The sequence below is a fragment of the Sapajus apella genome, unplaced genomic scaffold (assembly GCF_009761245.1).
Source record: "Sapajus apella isolate SASKATOON/1434 unplaced genomic scaffold, GSC_monkey_1.0 scaffold20, whole genome shotgun sequence".
In the NCBI taxonomy this organism is placed as follows: Eukaryota; Metazoa; Chordata; class Mammalia; order Primates; family Cebidae; genus Sapajus; species Sapajus apella.
The window spans coordinates 904,011-909,491 of NW_022436960.1; the positions used below are offsets into that span (position 1 = coordinate 904,011).

The 5,481-nt window shown below is 45.5% G+C and overlaps 1 pseudogene; it reads left to right on the forward strand.

Annotated features, from left to right (window-relative positions):
* The first annotated feature begins 3,958 nt into the window (after window positions 1–3,958).
* LOC116557672 lies at window positions 3,959–4,569 on the forward strand (annotated as a pseudogene).
* Window positions 4,570–5,481: the final 912 nt, after the last annotated feature.

Consider the following 5,481-nt stretch of genomic DNA (forward strand, 5'->3'; position numbering starts at 1 on the left):
CTCACACCTGTAATCCAAGCACTTTGGAAGCCAAGGTGGGTGGATCACCTGAGGTCGGGAGTTCAAGACCAGCCTGACCAACATGGTGAAACCCCGTCTTTAAAAAAAAAAAAAAAAAAATGGTGAGAGAGATCCCAGCTGGCTGATCACTAGCAGCTCGGGATTGCAGCTCCCACTGAAAGAGCAGAGAACGAGAGGACGCCACACTTTCAGATCAATTTTTGTTGCTCACACACCAGGAGATTCCCAGCGGAGGAGCCCCGCGTGTCGCCAGCGTGACTCTTGAGGCTGGTGAGGCGGTTTTGCCGCTGCCTTGGTGCGGTGGTTCTCGGTGCAGAGTCAGAAAAGCACCATCAATCTTAACGCTGCTGTTTTGGCCGGTGCAGTGGGTTGCTCAGATTCTAGCGCCGGGAATCAACAAGTTGGACGTCCACTCAGAAACCCAACTATAAACACGGTAATTATAAAGACCACAGATGGATAAATCTATAACGAAGGGAAGAAACCAGCCTAAAAAGGCTGAGAATACCCAAAATCAGAACGCCTCTCCCTCTACAGGGGATCACAGTTCCTCATCAGCAACAGAACAAGGCCTGATGGAGAAAGACTGTGTTCCATTAGCAGAGCAGACTTTAAAAAGTGGATGATAAGAAACTTCTGGGAATTAAAAGAACTTGTTCTAACCCAATGCAAAGAAACCAAGACCTTTGAAAAAAGGCTTGAAGAAATGTTAACAATAACACACAATTTAGAGAGGAATATAAGTGAATTAATGGAGCTGAAAAATACAACACGAGAATTTCGCGAACTATGCACAAGTCTTAACAGCCGAATTGATCAAGTAGAAGAAAAGATATCAGAGATCGAAGACCAACTTCATGAAATAAAACAAAAAGACAAGATTAGAGAAAAAAGGATAAAAAAGAACGAGCAAAGTTTCCAAGAAATATGGGACTATGTGAAAAGACCTAATCTACATTTGATAGGTGTACCTGAATGTGACGAAGAGAATCAATCCAAGCTGGAAAATACGCTTCAGGATATTATTCAGGAAAACTTTCCCAACCTAGCAAGGCAGGACAATATTCAACTCCTGGAAATACAGAGAACACCACAAAAATATTCCTCAAGAAGACCAACCTCAAGGCACATAATCGCCAGATTCACCAGGGTTGAAATGAAAGAGAAAATACTGTGGGCAGCCAGAGAGAAAGGTCAGGTCACCCATAAAGGGAAGTCCATCAGACTCACAGCAGATCTCTCAGTAGAAACCCTACAAGCCAGAAGAGAGTGGGGGCCAATATTCAACATCCTTAAAGAAAAAAACTTTCAACCCAGAATTTTACATCCAGCCAAACTAAGCTTCATAAGCGAAGGAGAAATAAAATTTTTTGTGAACAAGCAAGCACTCAGAGATTTCATCACCACCAGGCCTGCTTTACAAGAGCTTCTGAAAGAACCACTACAAATAGAAAGGAACAACCAGTATCAGCCTTTCTAAAAAATACCAAAAAAATAAAGAACATCAACATAATTAAGAAATTGCATCAACTAATGGACAAAACAGCCAGCTAACATTAAATGACAGTATCAAACACACATATATTGTTATTAATTCTAAATTTAAATCGACTAAATCCCCCAATCCAAAGACACAGACAGGCAAAAAAAGCCAAGACCCATTGGTATGCTACATCCAGATCCATCTCACATGCAAGGATACATAAAGACTCAAAGGGATGGTGAAAAATTTACCAACCAAATGGAGAGCTAAAATAAATAAATAGAAAGCAGGAACTGCAATTTTTGCTGATAAAATAGATTTCAAAGCAACAAAGATCAAAAGAAGCAAAGAAAGATATTACATAAAGATAAAAGGATCAATGTAACAAGAAGAGCTAAAGATCCTAAACATATATGCACCCAATACAGAAATACCCAGATATATAAGACTTACAAAGAGACTTGGACCCTTACACAATAATAGCGGGAGACTTTAACATTAATATTAGATAGATCAATGAGACAGAATGTTAACATCAATATCCAGGACTTGAACTCAGATCTGGAACAAGTAGACTTAATTAACATTCATAGAACTCTCCACTTTAAATACACAAAATATACACTCTTATTAGTACCACATCACACGTATTTACAGGTTTAAATGAAATATTGGTTGGCTGCTTGTTAATTATTTTCTTCCCTCATTTTTTTTTTTAATGTCTCTATTATTAAACACAATTACAGGCATACCCAGTTTTAGACTGCATTCTAGCCCGGGCAATAAAGCACCACCCCTGTTCTCTCTCCCTCTTCCTCTTCCTCTTTCTTCCTTTCCTTTATTCTTTTTCTTTTTTTTTTTTTAATATTCTTTTTCTTCCTTTCAAAAAAAAAAAAGATGGCAGAAGGGGAAACATCAGGAAATGGTTTTCCTGCCTAAACGATTACACTGGCAGAATCTGCCTGATGTGACTATTTTGAAACTCTGGAGCCTATTGAAGGCTTGTAACTTCCAGGGGAAGGCTTGGATGGTAAAGTGCAGTTAATTTTGCTCAATTTCAGCTCTTCGCAGTTTGGCAGCTACCCATTTCCCACCCCAGCCTGCAGGCAGTAGTTGCAGGTGGTCCTGGACCAGCCTGCACACAGCTTGCAAGAGCCAGCATGAACAAATGCAACCTGTCCTCCAGATAACAGGGGTCTGTGCTATGATGCCCGACTGCTGCCGTCGGGGTTAGGATATACATTTGTGCACAGATCCTGGTTTAAAACTCCCACAGATTTCGTTATAGTCTCTTTTAAAAAATTTTTTTGGGACAGGGTCTGGCTCTGTCACACAGGCTGGAGTGCAACAGCACAGTTGGTCACTGCAATCTCTGCCTCCCAGGCTCAAACCATTGATCCTCCCACCTCAGCCTCCTAAGTAGCTGAAACTACAGGTACACGCCACCACCCTTGGCTACTTTTGTATTTTTTGTAGATACAGGGTCTCACTTTATTGTCCAGGCTGGTCGCAAACTCTGGGGTTCAAGTGATCTGTCTGACTCACTTTCTCAAAGTGCTGGGATTATAGGCATGAGCTACTTGTAAGGCCAGTTGCCTCGCCGGGAGGCCGGACACACCCACCTCTGGACCGGGCACCAGGCTCTGCACTCGGTACCTAGCTCTGCCGCATGGCTCCCCTGGAAGGCTCTGGCTAATCCAACCCTGGCCAGCTCTCGCACCGGAAAACCCGCCCAACAAGCCTGCCCAACAACCCACCAACCAATAGCGGCCCGCCCCGTCTCAATCCTGCTCCCCTGGACCCAATCAGCGCACCCAGCTGTTGCTCAGTCCTCCTAGCCATAACCCCCCCACCCCGCCACCCGCCCCAGGAAGTCAGCGCGACTTCTCTGGCCCCCTTTCCCCGGACCAGAGAACCTCGCCCAGGAGCTGAATAAATTGGCATTTAATTTTTCTTATGCTGGCCTCAGTTTCCTCATTTTAAACTCAGCAATAACCCTTACACTACTGACCCTGGCCTTTTTTTTTTTTTTTTTTTTTTAGATGAGGTGTCCCTATCTTGCCTAGGCTGGTCTGGAACTACTGGGCTGAGGGATTCTCCTGCCTCAGCCTCCCAAAGTGCTGGGATTACAGGCATGAGACACTGCAAAGGTCCAGTCTTAAGATACAATGTTGGGAGTGCTGGGCCTCAAGGGCAGGCCTCTGACCTTCTCCTTCCCTCCTTCACCTGCCCCAAGGCAGGACTCTAATCCTCCCCACCCTTCTGACAGTGGGGCTTTGGACCCTCCCCAGAGAGCTCCCGCCCTACACCCTGGGGGAAGGAATGCTGACTTCAGGAAGCTTCCGTATGCTAACACTTTGGGAGGCCTAGGCCAGCAGAACACTTGAGGCCAGAAGCCTGGCCAACATGGCAAAACCTTGCTGCTACTAAAAATACAGAAATGGCGCCCACCGAATCCAAGACGGCGGCCAGCAGGAGGCTGATGAAGGAGCTTGAAGAAATCCGCAAATGTGGAATGAAAAACTTCCGTAATATCCAGGTTGATGAAGCTAATTTATTGACTTGGCAAGGGCTTATTGTTCCTGACAACCCTCCGTGTGATAAGGGGGCCTTCAGGATCGAAATCAACTTTCCAGCAGAGTACCCATTCCAACCACCGAAGATCACCTTTAAATCAAAGATCTATCACCCGAACATCGATGAAAAGGGACAGGTCTGTCTCCCACTAATTAGTGCTGAAAACTGGAAGCCAGCAACCAAAACCGACCAAGTAATCCAGTCCCTCATAGCGCTGGTGAAGGACCCCCAGCCCGAGCACCCACTTCGGGCTGACCTAGCTGAAGAATACTCTTAAGGACCGCAAAAAATTCTGTAAGAATGCTGAAGAGTTTACAAAGAAATACGGGGAAAAGCGACCTGTGGACTAAAATCTGCCACGATTGGCTCTAGCAGGTGTGAGCAGAGACCCCGTGCAGTGCATTCAGACACCCCGCAAAGCAGGACTCTGTGGAAATTGACATGTGCGACTGCCTGGCGTTCGCTTGTGGCAGTTACTAACTTTCTACAGTTTTTTTTTTTGTTTTTTTTTTGGGACGGAGTTTCACTCTTGTTGCCCAGGCTGGAGTGCAATGGCGTGATCTCGGCTCACCGCAACCTCCGCCTCCTGGGTTCAGGCAATTCTCCTGCCTCAGCCTCCTGAGTAGCTGGGATTACAGGCACGCACCACCATGCCCAGCTAATTTTTTGTATTTTTAGTAGAGACGGGGTTTCACCGTGTTGACCAGGATGGTCTCGATCTCTTGACCTCGTGATCCACCCGCCTCGGCCTCCCAAAGTGCTGGGATTACAGGCTTGAGCCACCGCGCCCGGCCATCTACAGTTTTCTTAATCAAAAGTGGTCTAGGTAACCTGTAAAGAAAGGATTAAAAATTTAAGATGTTCTAGTTCTGAAAAAAAAAAAAAAATACAGAAATGGCTGGGCACAGTGGCTCATACCTGTAATCCCAGTACTTTGGGAGGCTGAGGCGGGGGATCACAGGTCAAGAGTTCAAGACTAGCCTTGCCAACGTGGTGAAACCCCGTCTCTATGAAGAATACAAAAATTAGCCAAGCATGGTGACGGGCACCTGTAATCCCAGCTACCCAGGAGGCTTAGGCAGGAGAATCGCTTGAACCTGGGAGGCAGAGGTTGCAGTGCGCCAAGATCATGTCATTGTACTCTAGCCTGGGCAACAGAGCAAGACTCTTTCTCAAAATAAATAAATAAATAAATAAAAATACAAAAATAGGATGGGCATGGTGGTGCATGCCTGTAATCCCAGCTACTCAGGTGGCTGAGGCAGGAGAATTGCTTGAGCCTAGGAGGCTGAGGTTGTGGTGAGCAGAGACATACCTCTGCACTCCAGCGTGGGCGACAGAGCCAGACCCTGTCTCAGAAACAAACAAACAAAAAACCTGAGGACAAGATTTGCAGAACT